A 22,691-nucleotide genomic window follows, 5' to 3' on the forward strand; every position below is an offset into this window, starting at 1 on the left:
ATAAATATGAGAAAACACGCAAGAGAGTTGTCACACAGAGTGTCGAAGGGTCGATGTATACTGGGGCTCAGTTGAAATGCAACGTCAGGACTTTTCCGAATTATGTCACACGAAGAGAGCACAGCCCTTTCCGCCCTGCCGCGTGTGTCTCGGTAACTCGCTGTGATCGTATAGTGGTCAGTACTTTGCGTTGTGGCCGCAACAACCCCGGTTCGAATCCGGGTCACGGCAGAATAGGGGCGTCTGCTTTTACTACTCGCACGAATGAAGGCAAAAAAAAGCCAATCGATGTGAACGAACGGCGCTTTACAGAGGAGTACTGCCTGACTGGATCGTTGATGAACGACACAGGCCACTCCGACCTCTTCTCGGTTTTCTTCAATGACTTACTAAGGATCTTCTTCACATTCGCCCATGCAGGGGAAGCCAGTTACACCAAAGCAAACGCAGGAAAGTGCATTTCAAGCAGAGACCAGGAGGGACTTGTTTACACCGAGAGTGGGCGGAGAATGGAACAATGCGCCCAGCCCTGTTGCTGGAGCCGATTCTTGATGAGCTCTTGGGCTCACTAAGAGGCCCCCGCTGGATGCTAATCTTTCTGTTGTTCTTGCAGGTCCTGCGCTGCTTTTGAGCCGACAGAGCTCGTCCTGGTCTGTCGGCACAGCCCAATTGCAAATGACCGGCTCCGCGTACAGAAGGAACGTGCGTTTGGTACAAGAGTGCACGAAGGCACCGGAAATACATTGGGAACAAATGACCGGTCGCTCAAGACCTCTGTGAAGTACAGGAGCGTGCAAAACGAGGCTGTTTCCGCCCGGTCTCGAACCGGGGACCTTTCGCGTGTTAGGCGAACGTGATAGCCGCTACACTACGGAAACCTGCAGGGACCGCTGCTGGTGTCTCGCTTGCGTTTCGGGCTGAGAAAGGGACGCGTCACTTTAGGCAGGGGGCGCTGGAGAGAGGAACAAAGGGCGCGATGAAACAAAATGCCGAAACCCGGGATCGAACCAGGGACCTTGAGATCTTCAGTCTAACGCTCTCCCAACTGAGCTATTTCGGCGGTGCGCAAAGCCCACAGCCACCTGCTCCAGCCTTCCTGTGTTGTGGCATGAGCGCACCAAGAGTAGCGGGAGAGTGTTGCAGGAACGTCACTCAGAAGGAAAGCCACCCAGCTGCGCCCTCTGAGCTCTGTCCAGCGCATCTTCCTCGCATGGACTCCTGCCTGCGACGGGCAGGAAACAATTAGCAAGAACAGAACGACACCCCATGGGTGTCTCATGACCGCACCTTAGGTTGTGACACGTGCAGGTGTGAGGGGTTGCCGGGCTACTTTGGAGCAGAGCTTGGGCGGAGGGGGGGCGGGAAAGCAGACAAAGAGGTGACACCTCAATGTCTGCACGATCACAGCTCTCCGCCGCCCCAGGCTTCCGCTCGATAAGCTACTGGACACACCCGCCCCTCCTCACACAGACCGTGGAAAAGCCCCCGAGTGGGAGGGCTCTCTCTTCCTCCCAGGAGCTCTTGGACACGACGCACAGACAGGGCGCGGGGAGCCGCCGCCTGCAAACACGGCTCCAGGCAGGACTCCACTCCGCAGGAGCCGCAGAGCAGAGGAGATGAGGGCAGCTTAGCTCCTGTGCAGAGACCTGAGCTGTTGTTGCTGTGGATGCTGTCTTTTCTGCACTCGGGGTAGGAGTGAATGTTGAGTTGCCCTTAGAAATGAAGCAGAGCACTTCAACGGCACGGGTGTGTGTGTGTGCGCCCTGGTGATACTGGGAGACAGATCGAACCTGGGCTAAAAGAGAGGGGGCTTAGCCCTCTTCCATTTGCTAGTTCAAAGTTGTACAACCCATTTGTATCTGCTAGGCGGCGCAGTCGTCGTGCACAAAGAACGCTTTGAGAAGCGTCAAAGGCAAGTCATTCCGAGTTGGTCGTTTGTGTTTTCCGTTCAGACGCGAAATGCTGAAATGATCTCTCGGCTCCTCGGTTGTCATTTCTGCTCCGTAAAGGGATCACAGCACGCGTCGGCTTCCAGCATGCTGGGTCGGGACACGATGCCGGGGGTTGGAGAGAGCGATGTCTTCCTCGTTAGTATAGTGGCAAGTATCCCCGCCTGTCACGCGGGAGACCGGGGTTCGATTCCCCGACGGGGAGTAGCTTTTCTTTCACCTCCTTAGAGAAATGACTGCCTTTCACTTCTCTGTTTTCTTTCACAGCGTCGTGCACCTTTTCATTGCTCTCGCTTTCAGAGCCTCTGCACGGCACACGACTCGACATCAGGAAGCACATTGAAGTGAAAGCAGGAAGCGCTGCGACATGCACTGTGCAGATCCCGCCACACTAAGAGGTGAGTGGGTCTGTTCGATGCACAAAGAACGCTTTGAGAAGCGTCAAAGGCAAGTCATGCCGAGTTGGTCGTTTGTGTTTTCCGTTCAGACGCGAAATGCTGAAATGATCTCTCGGCTCCTCGGTTGTCATTTCTGCTCCGTAAAGGGATCACAGCACGCGTCGGCTTCCAGCACGGTGGGTCGGGACACGATGCCGGGGGTCGGAGAGAGCGATGTCTTCCTCGTTAGTATAGGACCTGTCACCTGTCCCCACCTGTCACGCGGGAGACTGGGGTACATCAGGACGCGCCTTGAAGTGAAAGCAGGATGCGCCGTGACATGCACTGTGCAGATCCCGCCACACTAAGAGGTGGGTCCAGTGGGTCTGTTCGATCACAGCGCTAGGCGAATCCCCAATCCCCTTTTGTGCCTGGCGACAAAAGATGTCTGTTTCCGCCCGGTTTCGAACCGGGGACCTTTCGCGTGTGAGGCGAACGTGATAACCACTACACTACGGAAACGGTGGTAAGATGTGCCCAGCGGCCCAGCGCTGAGCTTCGCCAATGCGATTCAGCTGCTTCCAGTGCCTTTATTGGAGTGCGCTGATGGACCGTGCTCTCTCTCCAGAGACCAGCACGCCTTTTCATGGACGGAGCAGGAAAGGCGGCGCCACATTCTACAGCCCTCTCCACGCAATCGACGAAATCGGGCTACTGAAGTGGAGAAAATCGCCTCTCCAGAAAGTGCAAATATCATCTTGGAGACTATAAATCCTATTGCCGAAGGTCAGCCCTGTCTACCAGAGTAACCCTCCCACAGCGATGATCAGCTCGTCTCACACGCGAGAAGTTTCGGTTGGAAACAAGCGCCCCCTCTTCTCGCACGTTCGAGTAGTTTTAATGCGGCTCTTTCGTACACGGTGCTGATCTTTTGGAAAGCAGGAGGCAAAACCGAGTCGAACCGCCTGGGTGAAAACCAGGAACCCTAACCGCTAGACTATATGGCAGCGAACAACCATGCTGTTCCCGGCATCATGCAAGCAAACTACATAAATATGAGAAAACACGCAAGAGAGTTGTCACACAGAGTGTCGAAGGGTCGATGTATACTGGGGCTCAGTTGAAATGCAACGTCAGGACTTTTCCGAATTATGTCACACGAAGAGAGCACAGCCCTTTCCGCCCTGCCGCGTGTGTCTCGGTAACTCGCTGTGATCGTATAGTGGTCAGTACTTTGCGTTGTGGCCGCAACAACCCCGGTTCGAATCCGGGTCACGGCAGAATAGGGGCGTCTGCTTTTACTACTCGCACGAATGAAGGCAAAAAAAAGCCAATCGATGTGAACGAACGGCGCTTTACAGAGGAGTACTGCCTGACTGGATCGTTGATGAACGACACAGGCCACTCCGACCTCTTCTCGGTTTTCTTCAATGACTTACTAAGGATCTTCTTCACATTCGCCCATGCAGGGGAAGCCAGTTACACCAAAGCAAACGCAGGAAAGTGCATTTCAAGCAGAGACCAGGAGGGACTTGTTTACACCGAGAGTGGGCGGAGAATGGAACAATGCGCCCAGCCCTGTTGCTGGAGCCGATTCTTGATGAGCTCTTGGGCTCACTAAGAGGCCCCCGCTGGATGCTAATCTTTCTGTTGTTCTTGCAGGTCCTGCGCTGCTTTTGAGCCGACAGAGCTCGTCCTGGTCTGTCGGCACAGCCCAATTGCAAATGACCGGCTCCGCGTACAGAAGGAACGTGCGTTTGGTACAAGAGTGCACGAAGGCACCGGAAATACATTGGGAACAAATGACCGGTCGCTCAAGACCTCTGTGAAGTACAGGAGCGTGCAAAACGAGGCTGTTTCCGCCCGGTCTCGAACCGGGGACCTTTCGCGTGTTAGGCGAACGTGATAGCCGCTACACTACGGAAACCTGCAGGGACCGCTGCTGGTGTCTCGCTTGCGTTTCGGGCTGAGAAAGGGACGCGTCACTTTAGGCAGGGGGCGCTGGAGAGAGGAACAAAGGGCGCGATGAAACAAAATCCCCAATCCCCTTTTGTGCCTGGCGACAAAAGATGTCTGTTTCCGCCCGGTTTCGAACCGGGGACCTTTCGCGTGTGAGGCGAACGTGATAACCACTACACTACGGAAACGGTGGTAAGATGTGCCCAGCGGCCCAGCGCTGAGCTTCGCCAATGCGATTCAGCTGCTTCCAGTGCCTTTATTGGAGTGCGCTGATGGACCGTGCTCTCTCTCCAGAGACCAGCACGCCTTTTCATGGACGGAGCAGGAAAGGCGGCGCCACATTCTACAGCCCTCTCCACGCAATCGACGAAATCGGGCTACTGAAGTGGAGAAAATCGCCTCTCCAGAAAGTGCAAATATCATCTTGGAGACTATAAATCCTATTGCCGAAGGTCAGCCCTGTCTACCAGAGTAACCCTCCCACAGCGATGATCAGCTCGTCTCACACGCGAGAAGTTTCGGTTGGAAACAAGCGCCCCCTCTTCTCGCACGTTCGAGTAGTTTTAATGCGGCTCTTTCGTACACGGTGCTGATCTTTTGGAAAGCAGGAGGCAAAACCGAGTCGAACCGCCTGGGTGAAAACCAGGAACCCTAACCGCTAGACTATATGGCAGCGAACAACCATGCTGTTCCCGGCATCATGCAAGCAAACTACATAAATATGAGAAAACACGCAAGAGAGTTGTCACACAGAGTGTCGAAGGGTCGATGTATACTGGGGCTCAGTTGAAATGCAACGTCAGGACTTTTCCGAATTATGTCACACGAAGAGAGCACAGCCCTTTCCGCCCTGCCGCGTGTGTCTCGGTAACTCGCTGTGATCGTATAGTGGTCAGTACTTTGCGTTGTGGCCGCAACAACCCCGGTTCGAATCCGGGTCACGGCAGAATAGGGGCGTCTGCTTTTACTACTCGCACGAATGAAGGCAAAAAAAAGCCAATCGATGTGAACGAACGGCGCTTTACAGAGGAGTACTGCCTGACTGGATCGTTGATGAACGACACAGGCCACTCCGACCTCTTCTCGGTTTTCTTCAATGACTTACTAAGGATCTTCTTCACATTCGCCCATGCAGGGGAAGCCAGTTACACCAAAGCAAACGCAGGAAAGTGCATTTCAAGCAGAGACCAGGAGGGACTTGTTTACACCGAGAGTGGGCGGAGAATGGAACAATGCGCCCAGCCCTGTTGCTGGAGCCGATTCTTGATGAGCTCTTGGGCTCACTAAGAGGCCCCCGCTGGATGCTAATCTTTCTGTTGTTCTTGCAGGTCCTGCGCTGCTTTTGAGCCGACAGAGCTCGTCCTGGTCTGTCGGCACAGCCCAATTGCAAATGACCGGCTCCGCGTACAGAAGGAACGTGCGTTTGGTACAAGAGTGCACGAAGGCACCGGAAATACATTGGGAACAAATGACCGGTCGCTCAAGACCTCTGTGAAGTACAGGAGCGTGCAAAACGAGGCTGTTTCCGCCCGGTCTCGAACCGGGGACCTTTCGCGTGTTAGGCGAACGTGATAGCCGCTACACTACGGAAACCTGCAGGGACCGCTGCTGGTGTCTCGCTTGCGTTTCGGGCTGAGAAAGGGACGCGTCACTTTAGGCAGGGGGCGCTGGAGAGAGGAACAAAGGGCGCGATGAAACAAAATGCCGAAACCCGGGATCGAACCAGGGACCTTGAGATCTTCAGTCTAACGCTCTCCCAACTGAGCTATTTCGGCGGTGCGCAAAGCCCACAGCCACCTGCTCCAGCCTTCCTGTGTTGTGGCATGAGCGCACCAAGAGTAGCGGGAGAGTGTTGCAGGAACGTCACTCAGAAGGAAAGCCACCCAGCTGCGCCCTCTGAGCTCTGTCCAGCGCATCTTCCTCGCATGGACTCCTGCCTGCGACGGGCAGGAAACAATTAGCAAGAACAGAACGACACCCCATGGGTGTCTCATGACCGCACCTTAGGTTGTGACACGTGCAGGTGTGAGGGGTTGCCGGGCTACTTTGGAGCAGAGCTTGGGCGGAGGGGGGGCGGGAAAGCAGACAAAGAGGTGACACCTCAATGTCTGCACGATCACAGCTCTCCGCCGCCCCAGGCTTCCGCTCGATAAGCTACTGGACACACCCGCCCCTCCTCACACAGACCGTGGAAAAGCCCCCGAGTGGGAGGGCTCTCTCTTCCTCCCAGGAGCTCTTGGACACGACGCACAGACAGGGCGCGGGGAGCCGCCGCCTGCAAACACGGCTCCAGGCAGGACTCCACTCCGCAGGAGCCGCAGAGCAGAGGAGATGAGGGCAGCTTAGCTCCTGTGCAGAGACCTGAGCTGTTGTTGCTGTGGATGCTGTCTTTTCTGCACTCGGGGTAGGAGTGAATGTTGAGTTGCCCTTAGAAATGAAGCAGAGCACTTCAACGGCACGGGTGTGTGTGTGTGCGCCCTGGTGATACTGGGAGACAGATCGAACCTGGGCTAAAAGAGAGGGGGCTTAGCCCTCTTCCATTTGCTAGTTCAAAGTTGTACAACCCATTTGTATCTGCTAGGCGGCGCAGTCGTCGTGCACAAAGAACGCTTTGAGAAGCGTCAAAGGCAAGTCATTCCGAGTTGGTCGTTTGTGTTTTCCGTTCAGACGCGAAATGCTGAAATGATCTCTCGGCTCCTCGGTTGTCATTTCTGCTCCGTAAAGGGATCACAGCACGCGTCGGCTTCCAGCATGCTGGGTCGGGACACGATGCCGGGGGTTGGAGAGAGCGATGTCTTCCTCGTTAGTATAGTGGCAAGTATCCCCGCCTGTCACGCGGGAGACCGGGGTTCGATTCCCCGACGGGGAGTAGCTTTTCTTTCACCTCCTTAGAGAAATGACTGCCTTTCACTTCTCTGTTTTCTTTTACAGCGTCGTGCACCTTTTCATTGCTCTCGCTTTCAGAGCCTCCGCACGGCACACGACTCGACATCAGGAAGCACATTGAAGTGAAAGCAGGAAGCGCTGCGACATGCACTGTGCAGATCCCGCCACACTAAGAGGTGAGTGGGTCTGTTCGATGCACAAAGAACGCTTTGAGAAGCGTCAAAGGCAAGTCATGCCGAGTTGGTCGTTTGTGTTTTCCGTTCAGACGCGAAATGCTGAAATGATCTCTCGGCTCCTCGGTTGTCATTTCTGCTCCGTAAAGGGATCACAGCACGCGTCGGCTTCCAGCACGGTGGGTCGGGACACGATGCCGGGGGTCGGAGAGAGCGATGTCTTCCTCGTTAGTATAGGACCTGTCACCTGTCCCCACCTGTCACGCGGGAGACTGGGGTACATCAGGACGCGCCTTGAAGTGAAAGCAGGATGCGCCGTGACATGCACTGTGCAGATCCCGCCACACTAAGAGGTGGGTCCAGTGGGTCTGTTCGATCACAGCGCTAGGCGAATCCCCAATCCCCTTTTGTGCCTGGCGACAAAAGATGTCTGTTTCCGCCCGGTTTCGAACCGGGGACCTTTCGCGTGTGAGGCGAACGTGATAACCACTACACTACGGAAACGGTGGTAAGACGTGCCCAGCGGCCCAGCGCTGAGCTTCGCCAATGCGATTCAGCTGCTTCCAGTGCCTTTATTGGAGTGCGCTGATGGACCGTGCTCTCTCTCCAGAGACCAGCACGCCTTTTCATGGACGGAGCAGGAAAGGCGGCGCCACATTCTACAGCCCTCTCCACGCAATCGACGAAATCGGGCTACTGAAGTGGAGAAAATCGCCTCTCCAGAAAGTGCAAATATCATCTTGGAGACTATAAATCCTATTGCCGAAGGTCAGCCCTGTCTACCAGAGTAACCCTCCCACAGCGATGATCAGCTCGTCTCACACGCGAGAAGTTTCGGTTGGAAACAAGCGCCCCCTCTTCTCGCACGTTTTGCACGTTCGAGTAGTTTTAATGCGGCTCTTTCGTACACGGTGCTGATCTTTTGGAAAGCAGGAGGCAAAACCGAGTCGAACCGCCTGGGTGAAAACCAGGAACCCTAACCGCTAGACTATATGGCAGCGAACAACCATGCTGTTCCCGGCATCATGCAAGCAAACTACATAAATATGAGAAAACACGCAAGAGAGTTGTCACACAGAGTGTCGAAGGGTCGATGTATACTGGGGCTCAGTTGAAATGCAACGTCAGGACTTTTCCGAATTATGTCACACGAAGAGAGCACAGCCCTTTCCGCCCTGCCGCGTGTGTCTCGGTAACTCGCTGTGATCGTATAGTGGTCAGTACTTCGCGTTGTGGCCGCAACAACCCCGGTTCGAATCCGGGTCACGGCAGAATAGGGGCGTCTGCTTTTACTACTCGCACGAATGAAGGCAAAAAAAAGCCAATCGATGTGAACGAACGGCGCTTTACAGAGGAGTACTGCCTGACTGGATCGTTGATGAACGACACAGGCCACTCCGACCTCTTCTCGGTTTTCTTCAATGACTTACTAAGGATCTTCTTCACATTCGCCCATGCAGGGGAAGCCAGTTACACCAAAGCAAACGCAGGAAAGTGCATTTCAAGCAGAGACCAGGAGGGACTTGTTTACACCGAGAGTGGGCGGAGAATGGAACAATGCGCCCAGCCCTGTTGCTGGAGCCGATTCTTGATGAGCTCTTGGGCTCACTAAGAGGCCCCCGCTGGATGCTAATCTTTCTGTTGTTCTTGCAGGTCCTGCGCTGCTTTTGAGCCGACAGAGCTCGTCCTGGTCTGTCGGCACAGCCCAATTGCAAATGACCGGCTCCGCGTACAGAAGGAACGTGCGTTTGGTACAAGAGTGCACGAAGGCACCGGAAATACATTGGGAACAAATGACCGGTCGCTCAAGACCTCTGTGAAGTACAGGAGCGTGCAAAACGAGGCTGTTTCCGCCCGGTCTCGAACCGGGGACCTTTCGCGTGTTAGGCGAACGTGATAGCCGCTACACTACGGAAACCTGCAGGGACCGCTGCTGGTGTCTCGCTTGCGTTTCGGGCTGAGAAAGGGACGCGTCACTTTAGGCAGGGGGCGCTGGAGAGAGGAACAAAGGGCGCGATGAAACAAAATGCCGAAACCCGGGATCGAACCAGGGACCTTTAGATCTTCAGTCTAACGCTCTCCCAACTGAGCTATTTCGGCGGTGCGCAAAGCCCACAGCCATCTGCTCCAGCCTTCCTGTGTTGTGGCATGAGCGCACCAAGAGTAGCGGGAGAGTGTTGCAGGAACGTCACTCAGAAGGAAAGCCACCCAGCTGCGCCCTCTGAGCTCTGTCCAGCGCATCTTCCTCGCATGGACTCCTGCCTGCGACGGGCAGGAAACAATTAGCAAGAACAGAACGACACCCCATGGGTGTCTCATGACCGCACCTTAGGTTGTGACACGTGCAGGTGTGAGGGGTTGCCGGGCTACTTTGGAGCAGAGCTTGGGCGGAGGGGGGGCGGGAAAGCAGACAAAGAGGTGACACCTCAATGTCTGCACGATCACAGCTCTCCGCCGCCCCAGGCTTCCGCTCGATAAGCTACTGGACACACCCGCCCCTCCTCACACAGACCGTGGAAAAGCCCCCGAGTGGGAGGGCTCTCTCTTCCTCCCAGGAGCTCTTGGACACGACGCACAGACAGGGCGCGGGGAGCCGCCGCCTGCAAACACGGCTCCAGGCAGGACTCCACTCCGCAGGAGCCGCAGAGCAGAGGAGATGAGGGCAGCTTAGCTCCTGTGCAGAGACCTGAGCTGTTGTTGCTGTGGATGCTGTCTTTTCTGCACTCGGGGTAGGAGTGAATGTTGAGTTGCCCTTAGAAATGAAGCAGAGCACTTCAACGGCACGGGTGTGTGTGTGTGCGCCCTGGTGATACTGGGAGACAGATCGAACCTGGGCTAAAAGAGAGGGGGCTTAGCCCTCTTCCATTTGCTAGTTCAAAGTTGTACAACCCATTTGTATCTGCTAGGCGGCGCAGTCGTCGTGCACAAAGAACGCTTTGAGAAGCGTCAAAGGCAAGTCATTCCGAGTTGGTCGTTTGTGTTTTCCGTTCAGACGCGAAATGCTGAAATGATCTCTCGGCTCCTCGGTTGTCATTTCTGCTCCGTAAAGGGATCACAGCACGCGTCGGCTTCCAGCATGCTGGGTCGGGACACGATGCCGGGGGTTGGAGAGAGCGATGTCTTCCTCGTTAGTATAGTGGCAAGTATCCCCGCCTGTCACGCGGGAGACCGGGGTTCGATTCCCCGACGGGGAGTAGCTTTTCTTTCACCTCCTTAGAGAAATGACTGCCTTTCACTTCTCTGTTTTCTTTCACAGCGTCGTGCACCTTTTCATTGCTCTCGCTTTCAGAGCCTCCGCACGGCACACGACTCGACATCAGGAAGCACATTGAAGTGAAAGCAGGAAGCGCTGCGACATGCACTGTGCAGATCCCGCCACACTAAGAGGTGAGTGGGTCTGTTCGATGCACAAAGAACGCTTTGAGAAGCGTCAAAGGCAAGTCATGCCGAGTTGGTCGTTTGTGTTTTCCGTTCAGACGCGAAATGCTGAAATGATCTCTCGGCTCCTCGGTTGTCATTTCTGCTCCGTAAAGGGATCACAGCACGCGTCGGCTTCCAGCACGGTGGGTCGGGACACGATGCCGGGGGTCGGAGAGAGCGATGTCTTCCTCGTTAGTATAGGACCTGTCACCTGTCCCCACCTGTCACGCGGGAGACTGGGGTACATCAGGACGCGCCTTGAAGTGAAAGCAGGATGCGCCGTGACATGCACTGTGCAGATCCCGCCACACTAAGAGGTGGGTCCAGTGGGTCTGTTCGATCACAGCGCTAGGCGAATCCCCAATCCCCTTTTGTGCCTGGCGACAAAAGATGTCTGTTTCCGCCCGGTTTCGAACCGGGGACCTTTCGCGTGTGAGGCGAACGTGATAACCACTACACTACGGAAACGGTGGTAAGACGTGCCCAGCGGCCCAGCGCTGAGCTTCGCCAATGCGATTCAGCTGCTTCCAGTGCCTTTATTGGAGTGCGCTGATGGACCGTGCTCTCTCTCCAGAGACCAGCACGCCTTTTCATGGACGGAGCAGGAAAGGCGGCGCCACATTCTACAGCCCTCTCCACGCAATCGACGAAATCGGGCTACTGAAGTGGAGAAAATCGCCTCTCCAGAAAGTGCAAATATCATCTTGGAGACTATAAATCCTATTGCCGAAGGTCAGCCCTGTCTACCAGAGTAACCCTCCCACAGCGATGATCAGCTCGTCTCACACGCGAGAAGTTTCGGTTGGAAACAAGCGCCCCCTCTTCTCGCACGTTTTGCACGTTCGAGTAGTTTTAATGCGGCTCTTTCGTACACGGTGCTGATCTTTTGGAAAGCAGGAGGCAAAACCGAGTCGAACCGCCTGGGTGAAAACCAGGAACCCTAACCGCTAGACTATATGGCAGCGAACAACCATGCTGTTCCCGGCATCATGCAAGCAAACTACATAAATATGAGAAAACACGCAAGAGAGTTGTCACACAGAGTGTCGAAGGGTCGATGTATACTGGGGCTCAGTTGAAATGCAACGTCAGGACTTTTCCGAATTATGTCACACGAAGAGAGCACAGCCCTTTCCGCCCTGCCGCGTGTGTCTCGGTAACTCGCTGTGATCGTATAGTGGTCAGTACTTTGCGTTGTGGCCGCAACAACCCCGGTTCGAATCCGGGTCACGGCAGAATAGGGGCGTCTGCTTTTACTACTCGCACGAATGAAGGCAAAAAAAAGCCAATCGATGTGAACGAACGGCGCTTTACAGAGGAGTACTGCCTGACTGGATCGTTGATGAACGACACAGGCCACTCCGACCTCTTCTCGGTTTTCTTCAATGACTTACTAAGGATCTTCTTCACATTCGCCCATGCAGGGGAAGCCAGTTACACCAAAGCAAACGCAGGAAAGTGCATTTCAAGCAGAGACCAGGAGGGACTTGTTTACACCGAGAGTGGGCGGAGAATGGAACAATGCGCCCAGCCCTGTTGCTGGAGCCGATTCTTGATGAGCTCTTGGGCTCACTAAGAGGCCCCCGCTGGATGCTAATCTTTCTGTTGTTCTTGCAGGTCCTGCGCTGCTTTTGAGCCGACAGAGCTCGTCCTGGTCTGTCGGCACAGCCCAATTGCAAATGACCGGCTCCGCGTACAGAAGGAACGTGCGTTTGGTACAAGAGTGCACGAAGGCACCGGAAATACATTGGGAACAAATGACCGGTCGCTCAAGACCTCTGTGAAGTACAGGAGCGTGCAAAACGAGGCTGTTTCCGCCCGGTCTCGAACCGGGGACCTTTCGCGTGTTAGGCGAACGTGATAGCCGCTACACTACGGAAACCTGCAGGGACCGCTGCTGGTGTCTCGCTTGCGTTTCGGGCTGAGAAAGGGACGCGTCACTTTAGGCAGGGGGCGCTGGTGAGAGGAACAAAGGGCGCGATGAAACAAAATGCCGAAACCCGGGATCGAACCAGGGACCTTTAGATCTTCAGTCTAACGCTCTCCCAACTGAGCTATTTCGGCGGTGCGCAAAGCCCACAGCCATCTGCTCCAGCCTTCCTGTGTTGTGGCATGAGCGCACCAAGAGTAGCGGGAGAGTGTTGCAGGAACGTCACTCAGAAGGAAAGCCACCCAGCTGCGCCCTCTGAGCTCTGTCCAGCGCATCTTCCTCGCATGGACTCCTGCCTGCGACGGGCAGGAAACAATTAGCAAGAACAGAACGACACCCCATGGGTGTCTCATGACCGCACCTTAGGTTGTGACACGTGCAGGTGTGAGGGGTTGCCGGGCTACTTTGGAGCAGAGCTTGGGCGGAGGGGGGGCGGGAAAGCAGACAAAGAGGTGACACCTCAATGTCTGCACGATCACAGCTCTCCGCCGCCCCAGGCTTCCGCTCGATAAGCTACTGGACACACCCGCCCCTCCTCACACAGACCGTGGAAAAGCCCCCGAGTGGGAGGGCTCTCTCTTCCTCCCAGGAGCTCTTGGACACGACGCACAGACAGGGCGCGGGGAGCCGCCGCCTGCAAACACGGCTCCAGGCAGGACTCCACTCCGCAGGAGCCGCAGAGCAGAGGAGATGAGGGCAGCTTAGCTCCTGTGCAGAGACCTGAGCTGTTGTTGCTGTGGATGCTGTCTTTTCTGCACTCGGGGTAGGAGTGAATGTTGAGTTGCCCTTAGAAATGAAGCAGAGCACTTCAACGGCACGGGTGTGTGTGTGTGCGCCCTGGTGATACTGGGAGACAGATCGAACCTGGGCTAAAAGAGAGGGGGCTTAGCCCTCTTCCATTTGCTAGTTCAAAGTTGTACAACCCATTTGTATCTGCTAGGCGGCGCAGTCGTCGTGCACAAAGAACGCTTTGAGAAGCGTCAAAGGCAAGTCATTCCGAGTTGGTCGTTTGTGTTTTCCGTTCAGACGCGAAATGCTGAAATGATCTCTCGGCTCCTCGGTTGTCATTTCTGCTCCGTAAAGGGATCACAGCACGCGTCGGCTTCCAGCATGCTGGGTCGGGACACGATGCCGGGGGTTGGAGAGAGCGATGTCTTCCTCGTTAGTATAGTGGCAAGTATCCCCGCCTGTCACGCGGGAGACCGGGGTTCGATTCCCCGACGGGGAGTAGCTTTTCTTTCACCTCCTTAGAGAAATGACTGCCTTTCACTTCTCTGTTTTCTTTCACAGCGTCGTGCACCTTTTCATTGCTCTCGCTTTCAGAGCCTCCGCACGGCACACGACTCGACATCAGGAAGCACATTGAAGTGAAAGCAGGAAGCGCTGCGACATGCACTGTGCAGATCCCGCCACACTAAGAGGTGAGTGGGTCTGTTCGATGCACAAAGAACGCTTTGAGAAGCGTCAAAGGCAAGTCATGCCGAGTTGGTCGTTTGTGTTTTCCGTTCAGACGCGAAATGCTGAAATGATCTCTCGGCTCCTCGGTTGTCATTTCTGCTCCGTAAAGGGATCACAGCACGCGTCGGCTTCCAGCACGGTGGGTCGGGACACGATGCCGGGGGTCGGAGAGAGCGATGTCTTCCTCGTTAGTATAGGACCTGTCACCTGTCCCCACCTGTCACGCGGGAGACTGGGGTACATCAGGACGCGCCTTGAAGTGAAAGCAGGATGCGCCGTGACGTGCACTGTGCAGATCCCGCCACACTAAGAGGTGGGTCCAGTGGGTCTGTTCGATCACAGCGCTAGGCGAATCCCCAATCCCCTTTTGTGCCTGGCGACAAAAGATGTCTGTTTCCACCCGGTTTCGAACCGGGGACCTTTCGCGTGTGAGGTGAACGCGATAACCACTACACTACGGAAACGGTGGTAAGACGTGCCCAGCGGCCCAGCGCTGAGCTTCGCCAATGCGATTCAGCTGCTTCCAGTGCCTTTATTGGAGTGCGCTGATGGACCGTGCTCTCTCTCCAGAGACCAGCACGCCTGTCATGGACGGAGCAGGAAAGGCGGCGCCACATTCTACAGCCCTCTCCACGCAATCGACGAAATCGGGCTACTGAAGTGGAGAAAATCGCCTCTCCAGAAAGTGCAAATATCATCTTGGAGACTATAACTCCTATTGCCGAAGGTCAGCCCTGTCTACCAGAGTAACCCTCCCACAGCGATGATCAGCTCGTCTCACACGCGAGAAGTTTCGGTTGGAAACAAGCGCCCCCTCTTCTCGCACGTTTTGCACGTTCGAGTAGTTTTAATGCGGCTCTTTCGTACACGGTGCTGATCTTTTGGAAAGCAGGAGGCAAAACCGAGTCGAACCGCCTGGGTGAAAACCAGGAACCCTAACCGCTAGACTATATGGCAGCGAACAACCATGCTGTTCCCGGCATCATGCAAGCAAACTACATAAATATGAGAAAACACGCAAGAGAGTTGTCACTCAGAGTGTCGAAGGGTCGATGTATACTGGGGCTCAGTTGAAATGCAAAGTCAGGACTTTTCCGAATTATGTCACACGAAGAGAGCACAGCCCTTTCCGCCCTGCCGCGTGTGTCTCGGTAACTCGCTGTGATCGTATAGTGGTCAGTACTTTGCGTTGTGGCCGCAACAACCCCGGTTCGAATCCGGGTCACGGCAGAATAGGGGCGTCTGCTCTTAATACTCGCACGAATGAAGGCAAAAAAAAGCCAATCGATGTGAACGAATGGCGCTTTACAGAGGAGTACTGCCTGACTGGATCGTTGATGAACGACAGAGGCCACTCCGACCTCTTCTCGGTTTTCTTCAATGACTTACTAAGGATCTTCTTCACATTCGCCCATGCAGGGGAAGCCAGTTACACCAAAGCAAACGCAGGAAAGTGCATTTCAAGTAGAGACCAGGAGGGACTTGTTTACACCGAGAGTGGGCGGAGAATGGAACAATGCGCCCAGCCCTGTTGCTGGAGCCGATTCTTGATGAGATCTTGGGCTCACTAAGAGGCCCCCGCTGGATGCTAATCTTTCTGTTGTTCTTGCAGGTCCTGCGCTGCTTTTGAGCCGACAGAGCTCGTCCTGGTCTGTCGCCACAGCCCAATTGCAAATGATCGGCTCCGCGTACAGAAGGAACGTGCGTTTGGGACAAGAGTGCATGAAGGCACCGGAAATACTTTGGGAACAAATGACCGGTCGCTCAAGACCTCTGTGAAGTACAGGAGCGTGCGAAAAGAGTCTGTTTCCGCCCGGTTTCGAACCAGAGATCTTTCGCGTATGAGGCAAACATGATAACTGCTACACTATAGAAACGGTGAGTATTCAACTTCATTGCATTACTGCTCCCAACCAGTTGATATCAATTTAATTCCTAAGGGTTATGTACTTGTTTTGAGTATCTAATGTAGAAGATGTGAACAAGTTCAATTACGAAATGGTCTAAATGAATGATATACCAAACTTATGTCCTCTTGATATGTGTAACTCTTTGTAACTGAATGAATTTATATCTTTTGTATTCTGATAACGCTTACGATAAGATCTGTTAGGTTTACATGCATATTCTATATATTAATAAATGTATCCCCGTGTATTAGTACCTGTGTGTGCATTGTTTGAGTTATATCGCATGGTTGGATTCTAAGACCATTAAAAGTATCAATTTTGTGATTTACTGCCACAAATAATAATTGTCCCAGTAAATGCCCAAACCCCTACAATACTGGTGCCTCGTGAGAGCACACTACAACAGTGTGTGATCTCCTGTCCCAGCCTGAGGAGCAGACAGTGAGCCTGTCTCTCAATAATACTAATAATACAGTGCGTGATCTCCTGTACTAGCCTGAGGAACAGACAGTGAGCCTGTCTCTCAATAACAAAAATACAGTGTGTGACCTCCTGTCCCATCTTGGGGAACAGTGAACCAGACTCTCAATAATAATAAAACAGTGTGATCTACTGTCCCAGCCTGAGGAACAGACAGTGAACCTGTCTCTCAATAATAATAATAATACAGTGTGTGACTTCCTGTCCCAGCCTGAGGAACAGACAGTGAGCCTGTCTCTCAATAATAATAATACAGTGTGTACCTCCTGTCCCAGCCTGAGGAACAGCGAGCCTGTCTCTCAATAATAATAATACAGTGTGTCATCTCCTGTCCCAGCCTGAGGAACAGTGACCTTGTCTCTCAATAATAATAATACAGTGTGATCTCCTGTCCCACCCTGAGGAACAGTGAGCCTCTCTCTCAATAATAATAACCTAGTGTGGAATGTCCTGTCCCAGTCTGAAGAACAAACAGTGAGCATGTCTCTCAATAATAATAGAACAGTGTGTGATCTCCAGTCCCAGCAAGAAGAACAGACAGTGAGTCTGTATCTCAGTACTAATAATAGAGTGTGTGATCTCCTGTCCCAGCCTGGGGAACACTGAGGCTGTCTGTCAATACTAATAATACAGTGTGTGATATCCTGCCTCAGCCTGAGGAACAGACAGTGAGCCTGTCTCTCAATACTAATAATACAGTGTGTGATTTCCTGTCCCAGCCTGGGGAACAGTGAGCCAGACACTCAATAATAATAATACAGTGTGTGATCTCCTGTCCCAGCCTGGAAAACAGTGAGTCAGACTTTCAATAATTATAATACAGTGTGATCTCCTGTCCCACCCTGAGGAACAGACAGTGAGCCTTTCTCTGAATAATAATAATACAGTGCGTGATGTCCTGTACTAGCCTGAGGAACAGACAGCAAGCCTGTCTCTCAAGAATAATAATACAGTGTGTGACCTCCTGTCCCAGCTTGGGGAACAGTGAGCCAGACTCTCAATAATAATAATACAGTGTGATCTACTGTCTCAGCCTGAGGAACAGTGAGTTTATCTGTCAATAATAATAATACAGTGTGATCTCCTGTTCCAGCCTGAGGAAAAGTGAGCTTGTCTCTCAATAATAATAATACAGTGTGGTCTCCTGTCCCAGCCTGAGGAACAGTGAGGCTGTCTGTCAATACTAATAATACAGTGTGTGATATCCTGCCCCAGCCTGAGGAACAGACAGTGAGCCTGTCTCTCAATACTAATAATACAGTGTGTGATTTCCTGTCCCAGCCTGGGGAACAGTGAGCCAGACACTCAATAATAATAATACAGTGTGTGATCTCCTGTCCCAGCCTGGGAAACAGTGAGTCAGACTTTCAATAATTATAATACAGTGTGATCTCCTGTCCCAGCCTGAGGAACAGACAGTGAGCCTTTCTCTCAATAATAATAATACAGTGCGTGATGTCCTGTACTAGCCTGAGGAACAGACAGCAAGCCTGTCTCTCAAGAATAATAATACAGTGTGTGACCTCCTGTCCCAGCTTGGGGAACAGTGAGCCAGACTCTCAATAATAATAATACAGTGTGATCTACTGTCTCAGCCTGAGGAACAGACAGCGAGCCTGTCTCTCAATAATAAAAATACAGTGTGTGATTTCCTGTCCCAGCCTGGGGAACAGTGAGCCAGACTCTCAATAATAATAATAAAGTGTGATCTCCTGTCCCAGCCTGAGGAACAGACAGCGAGCCTGTCTCTCAATAATAATAATACAGTGCGTGATCTCCTGTACTAGCCTGAGGAACAGACAGCAAGCCTGTCTCTCAATAATAATAATACAGTGTGTGACCTCCTGTCCCAGCTTGGGGAACAGTAAGCCAGACTCTCAACAATAATAATACAGTGTGTTGTAGTGTCCCAGCCTGAGGAACAGTGAGTTTATCTGTCAATAACAATAATACAGTGTTATCTCCTGTCCCAGCCTGAGGAACAGTGAGCTTGTCTCTCAATAATAATAATAATAATACAGTGTGTGATCTCCTGTCCCAGCCTGAGGAACAGTGAGCCTGTCTCTCAATAATAATAATAATAATAATAATAATAATAATAATAATAATAATAATAATAAAAATAATAATAATAATAATAATAATAATAATACAGTGTGTGATCTCCTGTCCCAGCCTGAGGAACAGACAGTGAGACTGTCTCTCAATAATAAAAATACAGTGTGTGATTTCCTGTCCCAGCCTGGGGAACAGTGAGCCAGACTCTCAATAATAGTAATACAGTGTGATCTCCTGTCCCAGCCTGAGGAACAGACAGCGAGCCTGTCTCTCAATAATAATAATACAGTGCGTGATCTCCTGTACTAGCCTGAGGAACAGACAGCAAGCCTGTCTCTCAATAATAATAATACAGTGTGTGACCTCCTGTCCCAGCTTGGGGAACAGTAAGCCAGACTCTCAACAATAATAATACAGTGTGTTGTAGTGTCCCAGCCTGAGGAACACTGAGTTTATCTGTCAATAACAATAATACAGTGTTATCTCCTGTCCCAGCCTGAGGAACAGTGAGCCTGTCTCTCAATAATAATAATAATAATAATACAGTGTGTGATCTCCTTTCCCAGCCTGAGGAACAGTGAGTTTATCTGTCAATAATAATAATACAGTGTGATCTCCTGTCCCAGCCTGAGGAACAGACAGAGAGCCTGTCTCTCAATAATAATAATACAGTGTGTGATCTCCTGTCCCAGCCTGGGGAACAGACAGTACCTGTCTCTCAATAATAATAATACAGTGTGATCTACTGTCCCAGCCTGAGGAACAGTGAGTTTATCTGTCAATAATAATAATACAGTGTGATCTCCTGTCCCAGCCTGAGGAACAGACAGCGAGCCTGTCTCTCAATAATAATAATACAGTGTGTGATCCCCTGTCCCAGCCTGGGGATCAGACAGTAAACCTGTCTCTCAATAATAATAATCCAGTTTGTGATCTCCTGTCTTAGCCTGAGGAACAGACAGTGAACCTGTCTTTGAATAATAATAACCTAGTTTGGAATGTCCTGTCCCAGTCTGAGGAACAAACCGTGAGCATGTCTCTCAATAATAATAGAACAGTGTGTGATCTCCAGTCCCAGCCAGAGGAACAGACAGTGAGCTTGTATCTCAGTAATAATAATACAGTGTGTCATTTCCTGCCCCAGCCAGAGGAACAGACAGTGAGCATGTCTCTCAATAATAATATGAATAAACTGTGTGATCTCCTGTCCCAGCCTGAGGAACAGATAGTGAGCCTGTCTCTCAATAATAATAATACAGTGTGTGACCTCCTGTCCCAACCTGAGGAACAGACAGGAGTGAGCCAGTCTCTCAATAATAATAAAGCAGATTATGATCTCCTGTAACAGCCTAAGGAACAGTCAGGTAAGAGCAGGTCTCTCGATAATAATAATACAGTGTGTGTTCTCCTGTCCCAGCCTGAGGAACAGACAGTTAGCCTGTCTCTCAATAATAATAATACAGTGTGACTTCCTGTCCCAGCCTGAGGAAAAGACAGTAAGCCTGTCTCTCAATAATAATAATACAGTGTGTGACCTCCTGTCCCAGCCTGGGGAACAGTGAGCCAGACTCTCATTAATAATAATACAGTGTGTCATCTCCTGTCCCAGCCTGAGGAACAGTGAGCTTGTCTCTCAAGAATAATAATACAGTGTGATCTCCTGTCCAAGCCTGAGGAACAGAGGGCCTGTCTCTCAATAATAATAATACAGTGTGTGATCTCCTGTCCTAGCCTGAGGAACAGACAGTGAACCTTTCTCTCAATAATAATAATCAAGTGTGGAATGTCCTGTCCCAGCAAGAGGAACAGACAGTGAGCCCGTCTCTCAATAATAATAATACAGTATGTGATCTCCTTTCCCAACCTGAGGAACAGACAGGAGTGAGCCAGTCTCTCAATAATAATAAAGCAGATTATGATCTGCTGTCCCAGCCTAAGGAACAGTCAGGAAAGAGCAGGTCTCTCTATAATAATAATACAGTTTGTTATCTCCTGTCCCAGCCTGAGGAACAGACAGTGAGCCTGGCTCTCAATAATAATAATACAGTGTGTGACCTCCTGTCCCAGCCTGGGGAAAAGTGAGCCAGACTCTCAATAATAATAATACAGTGTGATCTACTGTCCCAGCCTGAGGAACAGTGAGCTTGTCTCTCAATAATAATAATACAGTGTGTCATCTCCTGTCCCAGCCTGAGGAACAGTGAGCCTGTCTCTCAATATTAATAATAATAATACAGTGTGTGACCTTCTGTCCCAGCCTGGGGAACAATGAGGCTGTCTCTCAATACTAATAATACAGTGTTTGATATCCTACCCCAGCCTGAGGAACAGGGACCCTGTCTCTCAATAATAATAATAAAGTGTGTCATCTCCTGTCCCAGCCTGAGGAACAGTGAGCCTGTCTCTCAATATTAATAATAATAATACAGTGTGTGACCTTCTGTCCCAGCCTGAGGATGAGACACTGAGCCTGCCTCTCAATAATAATAATACAGTGTGTGATCTCCTTTCTTAGCCTGAGGAACAGACAGTGATCCTGTCTCTCAATAATAATAATCCAGTGTGGTGTAGCGGTGAGGCTTATTAATAAGACAGAATTAAGTGTTTCTGTGCTTTCCCAAATGATGCCTCATCTCTCTGTTCATGCTATTCATGCAGGCTGATTTAAAGATGTTTTCTTTTGATAAGGGACAGCTCCCAAAGGGGGATGCACTTAGCTAAGCATGGTTATCATGATCAATGGTCATCCATTGGCGCCTATCTGTCTAGGGAGTGCCAGATGGACATCTGGACCGCATTCCTAAGTGTCAGGAGTAAGTGACTCATCTCTCACCTTGATCAACCAATCAGGGACTGGTAGGGCCAAGTAACCCACGTGGGACTCTGATGCCCATGGAACTTTCAGCCAATGAACGAGCTGAAGTTCCTCCAGGTAAAAACAGGCAACACAGAGGGCCTGGGAGAATTCTGTGGAATTCTGTGTACTTTTCTAAAGGGAATTCAAAGGAGAATTCCAGGGCAGGACGGCCCAGGAGCAGAAGGCTCCCAAGGGCAGGACATTCTTGCAGCGCGCCTCCTGACCATCCTGAGACTCAGCCCGGACAACCACGGAACGGCCAGTGTGTCCGAGTGCCAGAACTTTCCTTTGTTCTAAGAGTCTAGAGCGGAGGTTGCCAGAGAGTAACCAGAGGATCCACCCGAGGTTAGCATCAGCAGCAAGCCTCGTGAACAGGTCAGAACTGTGGACAGCTTAATCACTATTCAGAACTAGCTCATCATCAGGAACGAACCGGTCCTCTTCCTGACTTGCTGGGACCCACAGTCATCTTTTCTCCTGTGCATAAACTTTGCTAGTTAAAGCCAAAACTAACTAGCTGGTCAGTGAGCATCAGCAGCGCACCGTCGCAAGCCGCACAGCACAGCCTGGCACCGAGCCGAGCCAATTAATAATTGTCCCAGTAAATGCCCAAACCCTACAGAACTGGTGCCTTCAGAGAGCACACTACATGATGATGACATCTTTCTGTATGATCAGGACAGGAGCTGCAGGTCCACTGTGCTGTGGCTGCAGTACAGTTTTAGCTTATCATTACAATACTTTTTAACAGCGACAGATTCTTAAGATCACGAGGTGTTTATGATATTATTTCAGTATTAAGCTGTTACTACATTCGGAACTGTCCCATAGGATTCAGTGTTCCATTAGTTTGGCACTAAACTGCTTAGTCTATTGCAGGAATTGTACTTAGTCCTGTCTCCTGTCCTGTAGTGTCCTCTAGAGGGCAGCAGCTGTTTCCTTGGGCTCATTGCAATTGGGAACATTGTGATTACTGAGCAGGGCACTTAAATCAGCAGACGAGCGCGTTGCAAATCGGTATTAATCTGGCGTACAGAGCTGCATGCTAATCTCTGGATCATCTCCAGTTAATGTGATACTGTTCTTACCTTGCAGTTGACCCAATCTGAATACTGGCACCAACCCTGTTATTACAAAGAAACTTCTTGTGTACCTACCGTGATACATAAGTTTGGTGGAGAGGTTTGGCAGCCCATATTCAGTCAAAGATGTGTGTGCAGATCACTGTGATATA

General features: G+C 51.6%; 22 non-coding genes across 22 annotated transcripts; 9 read left to right on the forward strand and 13 right to left on the reverse strand.

The window, feature by feature from the left end:
* Positions 1-159: 159 nt before the first annotated feature.
* trnah-gug (transfer RNA histidin (anticodon GUG)) lies at positions 160-231 on the forward strand. The gene has a single exon. It is a non-coding gene; the product is annotated as a tRNA-His (tRNA).
* A 574-nt stretch (positions 232-805) lies between these two features.
* trnav-aac (transfer RNA valine (anticodon AAC)) lies at positions 806-878 on the reverse strand. The gene has a single exon. It is a non-coding gene; the product is annotated as a tRNA-Val (tRNA).
* A 109-nt stretch (positions 879-987) lies between these two features.
* trnaf-gaa (transfer RNA phenylalanine (anticodon GAA)) lies at positions 988-1,060 on the reverse strand. Its single transcript has one exon. It is a non-coding gene; the product is annotated as a tRNA-Phe (tRNA).
* A 1,022-nt stretch (positions 1,061-2,082) lies between these two features.
* trnad-guc (transfer RNA aspartic acid (anticodon GUC)) lies at positions 2,083-2,154 on the forward strand. Its single transcript has one exon. It is a non-coding gene; the product is annotated as a tRNA-Asp (tRNA).
* Positions 2,155-2,775: 621 nt separating this feature from the next.
* Positions 2,776-2,848, reverse strand: trnav-cac (transfer RNA valine (anticodon CAC)). Its single transcript has one exon. It is a non-coding gene; the product is annotated as a tRNA-Val (tRNA).
* Positions 2,849-3,534: 686 nt separating this feature from the next.
* On the forward strand, positions 3,535-3,606 carry trnah-gug (transfer RNA histidin (anticodon GUG)). Its single transcript has one exon. It is a non-coding gene; the product is annotated as a tRNA-His (tRNA).
* Positions 3,607-4,180: 574 nt separating this feature from the next.
* trnav-aac (transfer RNA valine (anticodon AAC)) lies at positions 4,181-4,253 on the reverse strand. Its single transcript has one exon. It is a non-coding gene; the product is annotated as a tRNA-Val (tRNA).
* A 147-nt stretch (positions 4,254-4,400) lies between these two features.
* trnav-cac (transfer RNA valine (anticodon CAC)) lies at positions 4,401-4,473 on the reverse strand. The gene has a single exon. It is a non-coding gene; the product is annotated as a tRNA-Val (tRNA).
* Positions 4,474-5,159: 686 nt separating this feature from the next.
* Positions 5,160-5,231, forward strand: trnah-gug (transfer RNA histidin (anticodon GUG)). The gene has a single exon. It is a non-coding gene; the product is annotated as a tRNA-His (tRNA).
* Positions 5,232-5,805: 574 nt separating this feature from the next.
* trnav-aac (transfer RNA valine (anticodon AAC)) lies at positions 5,806-5,878 on the reverse strand. The gene has a single exon. It is a non-coding gene; the product is annotated as a tRNA-Val (tRNA).
* Positions 5,879-5,987: 109 nt separating this feature from the next.
* On the reverse strand, positions 5,988-6,060 carry trnaf-gaa (transfer RNA phenylalanine (anticodon GAA)). The gene has a single exon. It is a non-coding gene; the product is annotated as a tRNA-Phe (tRNA).
* Positions 6,061-7,082: 1,022 nt separating this feature from the next.
* On the forward strand, positions 7,083-7,154 carry trnad-guc (transfer RNA aspartic acid (anticodon GUC)). The gene has a single exon. It is a non-coding gene; the product is annotated as a tRNA-Asp (tRNA).
* Positions 7,155-7,775: 621 nt separating this feature from the next.
* On the reverse strand, positions 7,776-7,848 carry trnav-cac (transfer RNA valine (anticodon CAC)). Its single transcript has one exon. It is a non-coding gene; the product is annotated as a tRNA-Val (tRNA).
* Positions 7,849-9,189: 1,341 nt separating this feature from the next.
* Positions 9,190-9,262, reverse strand: trnav-aac (transfer RNA valine (anticodon AAC)). Its single transcript has one exon. It is a non-coding gene; the product is annotated as a tRNA-Val (tRNA).
* Positions 9,263-9,371: 109 nt separating this feature from the next.
* trnaf-gaa (transfer RNA phenylalanine (anticodon GAA)) lies at positions 9,372-9,444 on the reverse strand. The gene has a single exon. It is a non-coding gene; the product is annotated as a tRNA-Phe (tRNA).
* A 1,022-nt stretch (positions 9,445-10,466) lies between these two features.
* trnad-guc (transfer RNA aspartic acid (anticodon GUC)) lies at positions 10,467-10,538 on the forward strand. The gene has a single exon. It is a non-coding gene; the product is annotated as a tRNA-Asp (tRNA).
* Positions 10,539-11,159: 621 nt separating this feature from the next.
* On the reverse strand, positions 11,160-11,232 carry trnav-cac (transfer RNA valine (anticodon CAC)). Its single transcript has one exon. It is a non-coding gene; the product is annotated as a tRNA-Val (tRNA).
* A 695-nt stretch (positions 11,233-11,927) lies between these two features.
* Positions 11,928-11,999, forward strand: trnah-gug (transfer RNA histidin (anticodon GUG)). Its single transcript has one exon. It is a non-coding gene; the product is annotated as a tRNA-His (tRNA).
* A 574-nt stretch (positions 12,000-12,573) lies between these two features.
* trnav-aac (transfer RNA valine (anticodon AAC)) lies at positions 12,574-12,646 on the reverse strand. The gene has a single exon. It is a non-coding gene; the product is annotated as a tRNA-Val (tRNA).
* Positions 12,647-12,755: 109 nt separating this feature from the next.
* trnaf-gaa (transfer RNA phenylalanine (anticodon GAA)) lies at positions 12,756-12,828 on the reverse strand. The gene has a single exon. It is a non-coding gene; the product is annotated as a tRNA-Phe (tRNA).
* Positions 12,829-13,850: 1,022 nt separating this feature from the next.
* On the forward strand, positions 13,851-13,922 carry trnad-guc (transfer RNA aspartic acid (anticodon GUC)). Its single transcript has one exon. It is a non-coding gene; the product is annotated as a tRNA-Asp (tRNA).
* A 1,388-nt stretch (positions 13,923-15,310) lies between these two features.
* trnah-gug (transfer RNA histidin (anticodon GUG)) lies at positions 15,311-15,382 on the forward strand. Its single transcript has one exon. It is a non-coding gene; the product is annotated as a tRNA-His (tRNA).
* The last annotated feature ends 7,309 nt before the right edge of the window (positions 15,383-22,691 follow it).

Source organism: Lepisosteus platostomus, chromosome 5 (assembly GCF_059453375.1).
Source record: "Lepisosteus platostomus isolate fLepPlt1 chromosome 5, fLepPlt1.hap1, whole genome shotgun sequence".
In the NCBI taxonomy this organism is placed as follows: Eukaryota; Metazoa; Chordata; class Actinopteri; order Semionotiformes; family Lepisosteidae; genus Lepisosteus; species Lepisosteus platostomus.